Genomic DNA, 16,466 nt, shown 5'->3' on the forward strand with positions numbered 1-16,466 from the left:
TATAGCAGATCTCCCCACAATCCCATACCCCAAAAAAGAAAAAGCAAATGCAGGAAACGCAACCTAAACAGAGAAAATATATTCTCTGGTCCTTTTAAATTCAACAACACAACTGGAGTAAATTGGTATGTAAATGTAGCAATCTATCTTCTATTCCAATTGCTACCAATTGTGAACAATATTGACTTAAGTGGCTCAGACCAGATGTATTTACAAATGCTCATGCTACACAGAAATGCTACTAACAACCTTGACGCTATTTGGAGTGTCTCGGGAACAAGGCAGGAATCGGACCACTAGGCAGGAATGGTTAAATTCACCATAAACATACAGGGGGATCAGCAAGAATTCCTAATGTACTTACTACAGGCACTAGAGGCAGAACACATCCCTGTAAAGGAAATCTCATACATTTCATACACGTGGAAACATACATGCAGTCTCTGTCACAACGTTTCACAAGAGCACATCCCTAATGAACGATTTGTGTATGTGTCTATGCTGAATTTTAATTCAATTCCATTTCAACAGCTTCTCCAAAATACAAATCATGGCATATTATGCTCATTTTTCAATTCAGATAATCTATCCAACCAACAAATAGATTAAAATCCCCAATGTGTAATATTAATGATTTTACGATTAAGATACAATGCAGATGGCACAAAAAATTACTGTAAACTAACGAACTTTACACATGCCCAAATATCTCTGGGCAAGAAAGCCTTCACAATAGTAGACATACTATACCACACTGTTGCCACAACCACTTCAGGTCACTATACTGGATATGTGAAATAAAATAAGTGGTTGGTTTGAATGTAACAACGCTTCCATCACTCAAAAAGATAGGTTACCAACAAATCTAACACATGGCTACTTATTCTTCCTTAAACCCAAATGTAGTTATTAAATTACATTTTAAATTCACAATTTCAATACTATACAGTTAGAATACGCAAATGGGTATCTAACTACTTTAAAGATAAATAAACACACACCATAAATATTTTATCACCTTTGTAATTACTTAATATATCCATACTACCACTATACTACTTTACAATTCTAAACAGACTGCACTAATGGGTATCTAACTACTTCAAACATAGGCAAACACTCAAAACAACATTTCCTTAATTACATTACCCTTATAACACACTATCACCTATTCAGTTACTTAATACACCCCTACTACCACTATTCTTTTTTCCACATGTACACAATGTGTCTCACTGTCATAAATGTAACAATCTGAAAAGAAATGAACAAGAAATTGAAGACAATGTACATTTCATTAACAGTAAATATAGGAAATGGGTTTTTTTTCAGTCGGCCTTGGATTTTTTCCCAATGACCCAAATGATTACAATATGTTAATACAACAACAGTGCATCACGCACAACTGTTGTACAAAACATAGTACATACAATGTACTACTTATGAGGGTCAAAAAAGTTAATGTATGTGCAAATCTTTAAGTAGTTCTATCTTGCATATTAAGTTCTACAATTAACTATATTTTCTTTACAGACAAAGAAACAAAGATATACCCTTCGTACCATGTCCAACTATGCACACTCTTTTCAATATTTCCAGTAGCGACATTGTTGCTCCCATTGAACCCAAAGTAAACATATTGCTGTGCCCATGCCCAATGTCCACATTATTGGTTTCACAGTGTTCACATCCATATTGCTCTAACTGAACATATTGTTCTGGCCATGGCCAGTGTTCTAGAACACATTCAATACAAAGTAAATATATTGTTGTGACAATGGCCCCAGCCATAGTGTTCAAAGTAAACATATTGCTGTGGACACTAGCCATGGTAACAACAATATCCTTCAACCATTTCACAAACAAATCTAGCCACTTTCTATTGTCATGACCATGACAACATCCATATTGTTCAAATTAAACATATTGCATATTGCTGGGGCCAGAGCCCCAACATCTGGACACAGGCCATGGCCACAACAATATACTTCGACCATGTCACAAAAAAACTAGCCACTTCGATACCCACAAGACTATATATTGTTATTATAACTACACACACGTGTATATATATATATATATATTCAGTGAAAAAAACTTTGTTAAAGGGACGTTATGGTTAAGTTGCGCTACTAAAAACCTATGAAATTCAGTGAAAAAACTTTGTTAAAGGGACGTTATGGTTCCAAGTAAAACCGAAAAACCCTTGAAATTCGCCAGTTATGATAAGCTAAGCAACCATAACTCACGCCACCACCGTGCACTGCTAAGACTAACACCCAGGACATCAAAGATGACATCACAAATGTCATTGATGACATCACTGATGACATCACATGTCTATGTACTTCTCATGAAATATGTGTAGAAGGGATTCCTATTATGTTGCGAAAAAAGTGTCAAGAATCATTGCAAGAAATATACCCTAATAAGTGCATTGAACGATGCATTGATATAAATAGCATCCTATTATGGGATTCTATCTAGTATACTAAGCTACTCATACAGAAACATAACATTGTGTGCAGCGTACAAGATGAAGGTATGATATTCGTAATGTTAATATGTTGAATAATGAAATGATAATTGTTTTCTTAATAGATTTTTGTGTACTGTGAAATATGTAATAAGTAGCTAATAAAACACATGTATTACATAATTGCATTACTATAGACAAAACACAAAGACACAAGAACACATACCAATATGGGTATATACAGGGAAAGTGAAATTAGCAAAAAAAACAAGTAGTAGCAGAAACAATTCATAACTTAACTGATTAGTTTCATGCAAATAAATGATTGCTCTGTTTCAAAGCTGCTATTTACCCTATGTATATGCATCACTTGATGTGATTAGACCCTAAGGAAAGTAATGTGAGTACAATGTATACACATGTGACCATATACAGGGAAAGTACAGCCATAAAAAAAACAGAACTATCAGAAAGTACTCATAAGTCTAGTGATTATCTTTATGCACAAAAAGGATTGCTGTCTTTCAAGCTTGTGTTTTCCCATATGTATATGTTTCATATGATGTGACTGTACTCTAAGGGAATTACTGTAAGGACCTACTAGAAGGATATGTCTACAAATAAAATAAAATTCTTAGTTTCTGACTGTTACTGAAGAAAACCATGTGGCCTAGATATGTCAGCAAAAGAGAAAATAGTGAGCCAGACATGTGATGTCATCAGTGATGTCATCAATGGCATTTGTGATGTCATCTTTGATGTCCTGGGTGTTAGTCTTAGCAGTGCACGGTGGTGGCGTGAGTTATGGTTGTTTAGCTTACCATAACTGGCAAATTTCAAGGGTTTTTCGGTTTTACTTGGAACCATAACGTCCCTTTAACAAAGTTTTTTCACTGAATTTCATAGGTTTTTAGTAGCACAACTTAACCATAACGTCCCTTTAACAAAGTTTTTTTCACTGAATTTCATAGGTTTTTAGTAGAGCTACTTAACCATAACGTCCCTTTAACAGATACAGAACTACCTGGACCATTTAAATTCTCAAATATAGTTGGTGTAAGTTGCTTTTCAAATGTAGCAATGAATATTCTATTTCAATTACCACCAATTGTTGACAACATTTACTCACACAGTACAGACCCATTGTGTTTGCAAATGTTAGTACTTCACAGAAATGCAGCAAACAATCCTGACAACAGATATAGTGTTTTTGGAATAAGACGACAATTGGACTACTGTGCTGGAATGGTGAAATTCACTATAAACTCACAGGAAGATCCACAAGAATTTCTAATGTACTTACTAAAAGTACTGGAAAACAAAAACATACCTATAAATGAAATCCTTCAGATTTCATACATGTGGAAACATACATGCACTCTCTGCAACAATGTGACACAAGAAGAAATCCCCAATGAACGCTTCATATATATATCAATACCAAATTGTGAATCCATTCCATTTCAGCGACTTGTACAAAATGCAAACCATGGTAGATTATGCTCTACCTGCAATTCAGATAATCGCTCCACGTTAGTAATACAAACACATAGTAAATACGTAATACTAATGCTTCTACGTTACAATGCAGATGGTACCAAAAACAACTGCAAGCTGACTGGATTCACACATGGTCAAATATCACTTGGTAAGAAAACCTTCACAACAATAGGTATAATCTACCACGCAGGAGCCACAACCAATTCAGGGCACTACACTGCATACATAAAAAAGAAATGTGGATGGTTTGAATGTAATGATAGTACCATTACTCTAAAGCAGAGATTACCAGCAAATCTTACAAACGCTTATTTGATGTTCTTAAAACCAAAATTTGATAAATAAACTGTATTTAAACCTTTAAGTAAATTTGTGTTACAAAAATATAAACTGTTAGAATACTCCAAAAGCTATCTAACTGCTCAAAGATTCTACAACAACTAATCAGATAAATGAATACCACTAAATTAGACCAAAAAATACACAGTTAGAATACGCCAATTGGTATCTAACTGTCCCAAAATTATAAATTTGTGTTAAAATAATATAAACTGTTAGAATACTCCAAAAGCTATCTAACAGCTCAAAGATTCTACAACAACTAATCAGATAAATGAATACCACTAAATTAGCCCAAAAAATACACAGTTAGAATACGCCAATTGGTATCTAACTGTCCCAAAATTTAACAATATCCAAATAGGTAAATCAAAACCACTAAAATATATTAAAAAAATAGACAGTTAGAATACGCCAATTGGTATCTAACTGCTCCAAAATTTTATAATATCAAAACAAATGAAGAATCTGTTACTGCTCCAAAAAAAATACAACAAAGCAACGTATAAAGCATTAGCCAGAAACAACAAGTGAACACTGAAAACAAACAAACAAATAAACTGTAGCATAACAGAAAAAGGTTTTTTTTTTAATCCAACATGGATTTTCTTTTCTCCCACAGACCCAATGATTTTAGCAACAAATACAGAAACTGAGCAAATTGCACAGTACTCTGATTTGTACTCTACTAAACATGAGGGTCGAAAAAAAATAAAAGTATATTGCTTATACAATGTAATAAGTCATTACAAAATACTAATACTAACATGCTATTTTCTTTTATCACAGAAATGAAGAAGAAAAACATGGACTCCCATTACTAGACCAAACAGTAAGTATACAATAATAAGGACAACCATAGCAGCATATCACATCCATAGTATCTAATACCTTTGTTCCTTATACATTTGTTTTTCACTCAAAGTTATAAGCAAATATGAATGTGATATGCTGCGGTGGTTGTTGCCAGGGCATAGAGTCTTGGGTGCATGGCCAAATGGCCATGCACCCAAGACTCTATGCCCTGGCAACAACCACCGCAGCATATCACATCCATAGAGTCAAACATTTCAACTATGATCTATGGGAAACTTTTAATGTCCGCGAACAATGTGAGTGTTCTTAGAACACTTTGAACTTGCCAGCGAACAATACGGACACCGTTTTCAGGACACCCCCTACGAACATTTCAGAACAACGCAATAGTTCTTACAACACTTTCAACTTAACAATGAACAATACAGACAGCGTCCTAAGGACACCCCCTACGAACATTCCAGGACACCGGGAGTGTTCTTAGAAGCGTCTTCAGAACACCACCATCTTGTTTATTTGCGAACATTTCAGGACACTGCGAGTGTTCTTAGGACACATTCAACTTGACAAAGAACAATACGGACAGCGTCTTCAGGACACCCCCTACGAACACTCCCCGGACACCGGGAGTGTTCTTAGAAGCGTCTTCAGAACACCACCATCTTGTTTATTTGCAAACATTTCAGGACACCGCGAGTGTTCTTAGAACACATTCAACTTGACAAAGAACAATACGGACAGCGTCTTCAGGACACCCCCTACGAACACTCCCCGGACACCGCGAGTGTTCTTAGAAGCGTCTTCAGAACACCCCCATTTTGTTTATTTGCAAACATTTCAGGACACCGCGAGTGTTCTTAGGACACATTCAACTTGACAGAGAACAATACGGACAGCATCCTCAGAACAACCCCTACAAACATTTCAGGACACCGGGAGTGTTCTCAAAAACGTCTTCAGAACACCCACAGCCGCCGCTCCTGCCGCAAATTTGGTGTAAATCCGTCCAGCGGTTCGGGCTGTAGCCGTGAGCAAAGTTTTTTCCCATTCAGTCTATGGGAAAAAAAAAAGTTTTGGGACCCCCCCTATAACTTTTCCCCCCCTGAACGAATCCTCACCAAACTTTGCAAAAAGATTTAGAGTGACCCAACTACTTTGTTTGCAAAGTTTGGTGAGGATCCGTCCAGGGAGAGCGAAGTTATAAGCCGCCCAAAAAGTGTTCTTCCTATGGAACCAGCAACTTAACCATAACTACATGGCCACTACCGTGGCCATGTAATATTAAATATATATATATATATGTATATATATATATATATTAGTCATACTCAGTAGTTTCATCACATAACTATAAAATCCAAACTAAGCATTGTGGTATCATATCACATAACGACCATCATGTCTCAAAGATGTCAGCAGACCCATGCTGATGTCCGTTTCGGCCATGGACACTAAAAATAACAACAAACCCGGCACCACCCATGGACATATTAACACACAATAAAATTCAATTTTTCCATGTCTTTTCTCCCCCATACCACCCAGACACTCTACAAAATAACTCCGAATTTAGTTTCCAAAGGGATTTTGTGCCAATCTGTCCAAAGGTGAAGGACGCTGTTCGCAAATCCAACATGGTATCAGTCTCAAATGTTTTGACGCACTTCATGTGTTTAATTGACCAGTCAGTGGCCACCTATACTGTCCTGGAATGTCACGCGGTGGCCTGATTGACTCCGAGGCTTTTGTGGACATCGAATCCGCAGATTGAATGTACTGAATGGATTAACACCAAATTTGCAAAAGCACTCTTTTGGGACCAGGCCGCTGCTCCTTGTGCAAGGTTTGTGAAAATCCATCCAGCGGTTTGGTCTGTAGAAACAAGCAAAATTTTGTTCCAATGATGTCTATCCATATTTCAAAGATTTTGGGACCCTCCTTATAACTTTTCTCTCCCTTGACGGAAAGGTAGGACACTTCCCAAAATAAATCAAAGTTGGCCGTTTCCTTTTCTTTGTTAAGTGTGGTGCACATTCATCATACAGCGCCAAAGTTATAAGGCACCCAAAAGCTGCTCTTCCTATGCGTTGAGCAACTTAACCATAACTACAGGGTCACTACCGCAGACCCTGTAATATATCATGCCTAGCACAAGGCATAGATAAGGTTATAACTAAGTCTTGATAACGTTTCTGAAAATGAGTTTTTGTAATAACATTTGGACGCTTGAATGAACAAATCTGAAAATATTCCTGAGTAATATTTCGAGACAGCTGCCTGTGCCTGCAACATTTCAGATTTCTACATTAAAGCCGTCAGAGTTTAAACTTTCTTTACTTTAATAGTGTTTTGAACAGCTTTTAACACTGGGTTTTCACATAGGAAAATAAAATATTATTTTGCCCCAAATATCTTAAAATTGGCCTCTTCAATTTTCCTAATTTTCTGCAGGTGCCTAGATTTTGGCTTGAATTGGTGCATTGAAAAAAATCAATTGAAAAGCAACCATTTCTAGATATTAAAGATTGAAAATGTATCTGTATCTGTATATGATGCATGCGCACAATGAATGTGCTTTTTTTATGAACTGTACACAAGTTTTGCAGAACTTACATAATGTAATTAAGTTCTAAAAACTCATGTCAAAGGCACGTGCCAGTTGGCTTTGATGTCAGTTTTAAGGTGATGGCATTAATGTACAATTTAAATACGGACAGTCCAGAGAGTGTATGCGTTTTATGATAAGTACATTACACAATTAACAGCTCCTAAAAACTCACATTAAAGGCAAGTCTTAGTTGACATTAATGTGAGAGTTTAGGTGATGGAATAAATGTACACTTTCAATACAAACAGTGCACAGAGCATATGATTTGACTTTGATTTTAGTTTTAAGGTGATGGAATAAATGTACAGTTTTTTATGTGAACTGTACACAGAGTGTGCATCTATGACACATGCTACTACAACACATGCTTCTATGACACACGCTCCTACTACTGACACCCTTGCGACACACACATACTGCACACTCTTACAAAACACAATCTAATGACACACACTCCTACAGCACATGCTTCTATGACATGTCCTATTCTGACATGTACTGCTATAACAAAAACTCTCCTACAACACAGACTCCTATTATACATGTTCCTGTGACATGTGCGCCTACTACACATGCACCTACTGCATGGATCATGTGGATGACGTTGGATGCTCTCATATGCACCTATGGCACATGCACCCATGACACACACTCATCCCACACACACTCCTACCACACACACTGATAAGATACACACTGTTATGATGAAATCATATGGCAGTCGCTCCTACAACACATGGTCCTATGAGACACACTCTTACAATGCATACTCCAAGCACAAATGCACCTACAACATATGCTGCAACCACGTAAGCAGAGCATATGTGTTTTGCAGTTGTTGCATTACAAAATTAACTTGTTCTTACTATATCTGGAATTATAGCCTGAAGGTGCCCTTCCCTGGTGGATACTCATAACAGTGGTCAATTTAGTGTGTACGCTCACATCTACACTCTATATCAACAAATTACAGGCAACACCACTTGCATAGCCACTGCGTCACCCTTTGGACATTCTGTTACACCTCAATTGGTTCCCCTGCCCTCTGGTCTTGGTCTGGTCTGTCTCTCTATGGTGCTTGAAGTGTTGGCATTCTCGCTATATAACCATCTATGTCATGGGAGAGGACTGGAGAGCCAGGCACTTTCATTTTTTAATTTTATGTGACTTGTTCTTCCTTCTGTTTTTATCTCCTTTCTTTTAGGGGTCTCACTGTTACACATCTGACCTTAGGTCCTGAGGAAGACAGCCTTTTTTTGATCGATAGGCTGAAACGTATTTCACCACGCCATTTTGACTTTCCTAGCAGGTGTGAGTGATATGCCTGTGCATGGACAGACAGGCCATATACGTAGACCTTTAGTAGAGCTGTAAGAAACAGTGGGATATTGTTCGCACATGAACCAATTTCCATTAGATATAACCCTAAGTTCTACAAAAATAATTGAACATCTTTTGATACTGTGGGACAATTTTGACTCTCAAATTGAAGTAGAGTTGGAATACCATTCAGACTATGTTCTCAAATCCATTAGTTAGGTGATGGTATTGGTTGACTTTTTTGAAAAGAAATAAATTAGTTATAGTTATTAGGCAGCACTCTTTCCCCCTTTTTTTAGGATACTAATCCAATTTGTGTGACTTTTAGTGAAATTTCATGTTCATTTAGAAGCTTCTTTTTTCTTTTCTGCTTTGCTTGTTGATATTCATTATCATTGATGATTTTGTTTAACCATGATGGTTTTTCTTTCTCTTTTCTTCTTTTGAAATATGTCGAAATTTGACTTTGTTTTAAACAAAATTCTTATGATTTTTTCTTAAATAAATTGTGAGATTTTGTATAAAGAATTGATATATGTTTTGCAATAAATTGTGAAAAGCACTTCTGAGTTTATTGTTAGATTCCATGCTCAATGAAGTTGATAAATTGAGAAAAATGGCTCAGATAAATGTATACATTTTGGGTTTATATATATATGTGATGTTATTTTGAACACATAGAGAACATTAGGCCACTATCTGGGAACAGTGTGTAGAACATCCAGGTAGGAGTAATCCTTTATTGCCCATTTTTGCTTTTTCTGTTTGGACAAAATGGGGGTGTAGGTAATTCATATACCGCATTACCTTTAGACCATTACCTGTGGGGACACATTATTTTTTTTTTTACAAAATGAACACAACACATGCACCTATGATGCACACTCCTACCACACACGCTCATATCACACACGCTCCTACCACAAATGCTGTTTAGATACACAATCTTACAGAGCAGTCCTTATGGCATGCACTCCTCTAACACATGGTCCTACGTTACACACTCTTATAAAGCATACTTCTACCAAAGAAGCACCTACAACATCCACTGCAATCATGTACAGAGAGCGTATGAGTTTTACAGTTTGTACATTACAACTTTAACATCCCCTACAACTGAATGTGTAACTACACCACATGCTCCTACAACACATGCTCATATGACACATGCATCTACGCCACACGCTCCTACCACACACACCCTTAATATACTCACTTACTGCACACTCTTACAACACCTACTTTAATGGCATACACTCCTATAACACATGTTCTACGACACATGCTGCTATAACAACTTCTCCTACAACACACACACCTATCATACATGTTCCTATTACACACAGACCTACTGCACATAATATGTGGCCATACAGCACATGCTCTCACATGCACCTACTACACATGCGCCTATGACACATGCTCCTATGACCCATGCTGCAAACACACACAGTCTTACTATACACACTTAGGACACAATCCTAGGACACACGCTCCTACAATACATGGTCCTACAACACACACTATTATAAAGCACACTGCTAAAACAGACACACATACAACATGCGCTGCAATCACATACACGGAGCGTGTGAGTTTTGCAGTTGGTACATTACAAAATTAACATCTCCTAAAAACTCACATCAAAGTCAAGTCACACACATCTGACATTGATTTCAGTGTTAAAATGATGGAATAAATGTACACTTTCAATACAAACTGTGCACCTATGACACATGCACCTATAACCCATGCACATATGACACACACTCCTACCCCACATGCTGTTACCACACACACTCCTACCCCACACTCCAGTACCACACACAATCTCACATTACATACTAATGACACAATCCTACAACATGCGCAACTACAGCACATGGTTCTGTGACACACACTCTTATGGCACATACTCCTACAAGTGCACCTACTACACATAACATGTGGATGCATGACACATGCTCTCACATGCACATAGGGCACATGCACATATGCCACATTCTCCCATGATACATGCTCCTATGACGACTCATGACTCTACGACACATGCTCATACTACACAAACTCTTATGACACACAATATAATAACACACATTCCTATGACAGGTGGTCCTAAAACATGTTCTACTCTGACACACTCTCCTTTAATAAGCAATCCTACAAAACACACTCCTACGATATATGTTCCTATAACAGGTGCACCTACTACATCTGTGCCTACTAAACATGACATGTGCACGTACAACACGTGCTCTGACATGCACCTAGGACACAGGCTCCTACGACACATGTTCCCACAACACATACTCCTACAACACATGATCTTACCACAAATACCCTTATGACACACACTGTAATGACACTCCTCCGACACGCAATGCTGCAACACGTGCTCCTACACATGCACTCCTACAACACATGCTGCTACATCACACATGACACACACTTTTATGACACTCTGTCTTACAAACAGAAATGTACAACACATGCACTTATGACACATATGCTTACACCACATTCTGTTATGCAACATGCTGTAATGACACACACACACATCTACTGCATGCTCTTAGAATGCAGGTTACTATGAAAACAAACTCTCAAAATCAATAATCATGTTACCATAACAGCAATAAGTTGAAATTAGTTACAAGCGTTACACCAACAAATACGTAACTTCATTATTTCTACAAAATAATAAACGTTCTTAAAAAATTTAAGAAATATTATATTTAAATCAAATATCATGGTAACCTTAACTCACCCACACTCTTAACTCACCCACACTCATTGCCATAATATAACAATTTCACACATAAAAACAAGTAATTGTAGAACTTGTAAAATCATGTAAAAGTATATTAAATGTAAACCTATGATACATTTTAAAATAAAGTATACAATAGTTTTGTAATACAAAAGTACTACATAATAACAAACTTAAATTATAACATTCAGAAGCCTATTTCCTCTAAGAAATTGCATTAAATGAATACACAGAATATTTTCAAAAATAAATCTACATAACAAAATATACATAACTGTTCAAGTCATATAAAATATTTATACAATCATATCAATTAACACATAACTTTATTAATTCATGTAAATACAAATACTAATATTAATGAACAAGGTACATGTCATCATTGTAAATACATATCATTTACTAAACATTAAACATAACATCATACAAGTAAGATATTCAGAAAATCAATACAACCTATTAAAATATAATATACAGTAAAAGCTTAGTAACATTTACTTCTACAAACCACATTAACATTTACACAACATTCACTGTGCATAAACCATGCAGATATTTAATATGTGCTAATTTAAATTTAGTAAATAATACAAACTGTATATACTAACAAAATCAGCACAAATCTAATTCACATATCCCCTATACCCTATCCCCTCTCCCCTTAAGCACTCCCTTGTGCACCTCCTCCTCAAGAAACCGTCTGCAGATCCTACCTGCCCGGAAAACTTTCGCCCTATCTCCATCACCCCTTTTCTGGGCAAACTCTTGGAAAAGTGTCCCATCTCCCAGCCTACTCTCCACACTGAATCTGTCAGTTTTCTTGATAACCATCAGTCTGGCTTCAGAGCTGCAGAGGCACGGAAACTGCACTCCTGATCACCTGTGGAGATCTGCTCTCTAACCTTGATTCCAGCATTCCTTCTGTCCTCATCCTCCTTGATCTTTCCTCTGCTTTTAACAAGGTCAACCATGCCATCCTGATCAATCACATCTGTGAGAACCTGGGTATCACGGATCAGGCCCTGGAGTGACTGACCTTGTTCCTTTTGGACCACCCCTCCAAGGTCCAACTTGGTCCCTTTCTCTCTGCCACCTCTCTCTCTACCTGTAGTGCTCCCCAGGAATCTACCGTCTCACCCTGTTTTTCCAACTTCTGCTTGACCCCTTTGGCCCACCTGATCTTTACCTTCTCTTCTAACTTTCGGTGTTATGCGGATGACACTCAGATTTCCTTCAGGCTCCCCTCAGCCTCCTCTCCTATCTCGCTCATTCCTGACTGTCTATCCGTGATTCAGGCTTGGCACATGTCCAACAATCTCTGCCAGTAAGACAGAGATCCTTCTCATTGGGACCCCTGCCCCTGCTTTCCCTCTCTCACTCTGGCTGCCCGCCTTGGGCCCTCTTCCTCTGCCTTCCTGCGAGGCAAAAAACCTTGGTGTCATCCTCAACTCCACTTTCTATTTCTCTCCACACATCTCAGACATCGCTAAGAAGTCCCACTACCAGCTGCACCTCCTCAAAGGGAGTCTTCCCTTTCTCACTTTCCCCCAGAAGCTTGCTGTCTCCAGAGTCCTGGTTCTCTCTAGGCTGGACTTCTGCGGCAGACTCTTTCTCAACTTACCTTCCTCTACTATCCACCCTCTGCAAGTAATCCAGAACAGGACTGTGAGACTTATCCTTGGCCTCAAGCACATGGACCGTATCTCCCTAGCCCTGAAATTTCTCCACTGGCTCCCGGCGGCTCCAAGGATGAAATTCAAGACCCTTTGCATTGTCCACAAGGATTTCTGGGGCCAGGGCTTGCATTACCTCCAAAGCTCTCTTCCAAGATACTTTCCTTCTCGAGCCCTTCGCTCAGTAACCTCCAACTCTCTAAGAGTTAGGTGCTTCTCCATGCAGATAGTCGGGGTACATCTCTCTCCTCTGCAGGTGCCTCCCTATGGAATAGCCTCCCTGCCCCTCTCAAACTTGAGCTGGACCACCTGAAGTTCCAGAAGCAACTGAAAACTGTACTCTTCTTCTCTGCTTTTTCTCTCTCCCTTCCCTGATGACCTTCCTGTCTGCTGTACCGACTAGTTGCTTTGCTACCCTGAGGGTCTGACTGAGTACCAGTCTATTTCTTGATAAGTCACCCTTGCACTGCCTCCGGGCCTACCACACACTTAGGGGCTGTAACTGTAAACCTACAGTCCCTTGTTCTCCTTCCGCTACCCAGAGCCGCGCTGCCCTGGCTGCACTTAGTGAGAGCATTGCTGCCCTGTTTTCCCCTCCACTTTCCTTTGCACTCCCCCTCCCTTTCCCCTAGCATTTCTCATTCTTGCACAAGGCCTAGTAAGATTGTTTGTCTTGTCCTCCCTCTGTCTTCCCTCCCTTGTCTTGTCGCACCTGGAAACACTGGTGTACAGGTATGTTATAAATGACTTATCATATCATAGCATATCACACTAAAAACAGAAATAAATAAAAAAGGTTTAACATGTTCATTTAAAAACAAACCAATATTCACACAACACATTACATTACTGTGACTATAAATCATTTTAGAGCAAAAACAATATTGCAAAACAAAACAAGTTGAGTTAAGGTTACCATGATATTTGATTTAAATCTAAGATGTTTTAAATTAATTAATAAAATGTATTATGTTGTTACCTTAACTTTATTATTTATGATGTTTGTAGACTTTATGTTTTTGCTGGTTTAACCTTAAATCTATTGCCATTTTTCTTCTTCAAATAATACATATATATGTCCCAAATTTACTAAGTGGTGTAAGTTCAACTTACAACAATAATTAGTCGTAACTTCCATGAAGGTAACTTGCAGCTATTTACAAAAGGACTTACGATCAAAGCACAGAAGGTGGAAGTCAATCAAAAGAGCCTACATCAGTGTGGAACGGCCGCCAAGAATGCAAGAAACAACAGGACCTTCAGAGCCAAAGTAAACAGCTGGCTCTTAGGTAAGAAATGTTAAGGATCGGCTATCTCGCCTTCAAAATACCCTGCCTGTTCAACTTCTTTATAACTCTGTAACACGAACAGCCTGGTATTGTAACTGATTCTCTCATTTCCTCGACCCCCATGTAACCATGGTCGACCTGTACTTATTGCTGTTTTTGTTGTCATTGTAATTGTAATTGTCTGTAACAATCGTTCAAGTTTTGGCGCCCAGTTACCTGAGGGTTCAGTGTGCGTTATAAATAAAGAAATGAAAGTAAACTAAACTAAACAATCCGAATGCACGTAAAAAGGGAAAGTGATGCATAAAACTAGATAGATCAGCCAAGATAAATCCATAATATAAACCACAACTGCTATAATCACCACTAAGCCAACAAAGATGAGAATGGACCCTCTGGCGTGATGGAGTAAGGAGGCTGACAAGATGGTATAATTTTGACTATAGATTTTTCTTCAAACAATGAAAAGAATCTGTCTCTCCCTTTTTCTGGGTTGGTTTTCCCTATTTCAACACAGAATAACTCAGATGCTTGTCAGGATGTAAGTCAAAAGAAACAAAAAATACTATCCTCTTCCAAACCCACTACTCTATCCCTACAACTAACAAATAAACTAAGAAGAAAAGGGTTCAATGATCATCTAATCCAAGCCATCAGGAGAATGCCTCCCTTCTCCTGGTGAGGCAATCCAGTATTCGGTTGGCTTAACCACAGTCTCTTGCAATAGGGTCTGATTTACCCAATGTGCTTAGACCAGGAGAATGACTCACTTGTATGGGTCTATCTGGAAGAGCTCTGGATAATGTTCTTTGATAGTCCTTTGGAAGAGTCTTTAGAAGTCTCCTTAATTCCACCCAAGAATTTGTGAACGAAAGAGTCAACTCTTCTTCTTATTGCTATTGCTTTGTCAGGACTTTTATTTTCTGGACTATTGGAGAGAATTCTCCCTGACATATCTCGGTCCTTTTGGTATGTTTCATACATGCTGGGTTTCACACTATGACAAGGGAGTTCACTCTTGAGATTTATGGTTTTTTGTGTTACCACTGTGACAAGGGAGATTATTCCTAAGGAATGTGTGGCTCTTGGTTTTCTGAGTATCATTACTGTGACAAGGGAGATTACCTCAGTGGAATACTTGACTCTTGAAGCTCTGTGTATCACTACTGTGATAAGGGAGATTACTCCTGGAAAATACTTGAAGCTCTGTGTGTCACTACTGTGATGAGGAAGATTACTCCTGAGGAATACTTGACTCTTGGAGATTTGTGTCTTGAAGCTCTGTGTATCACTACTGTGATGAGTGAGATAACTCCTGAGGGATATTTGACTCTTGGTTATTTCGGTATCAGTACTGTAACGAGGGAGATAACTCCTGTGGAATACTTGACTCTTTCGGCTCCTTGGACCCTACCAAGCTTTTGTGCAACTCCCGTTGCCTGTATCCTCACTGGGATGTGCTACTGGTTCTTGGCGGGGTCTCAGGTCACTGTTTGTTCTTCCAGCGCTCAACGCATCTTCCTGCTTTTCTACTCTCTGGTCAGTGTGGCTCTGCAAAGCTGTTGCTGCAGTGGTCTTGGCATGTTTTATGGACCACACGGTCTACCTCGGATAGGCCACGCTAGGGCTGGATACTTGCTGCTTCTGTAGTCAGTCAGGTTCTCTCTGGCTCACG

This window comes from Ambystoma mexicanum, chromosome 2p, assembly GCF_040938575.1.
Source record: "Ambystoma mexicanum isolate Mex_15411 chromosome 2p, UKY_AmexF1_1, whole genome shotgun sequence".
NCBI lineage: Eukaryota > Metazoa > Chordata > Amphibia > Caudata > Ambystomatidae > Ambystoma > Ambystoma mexicanum.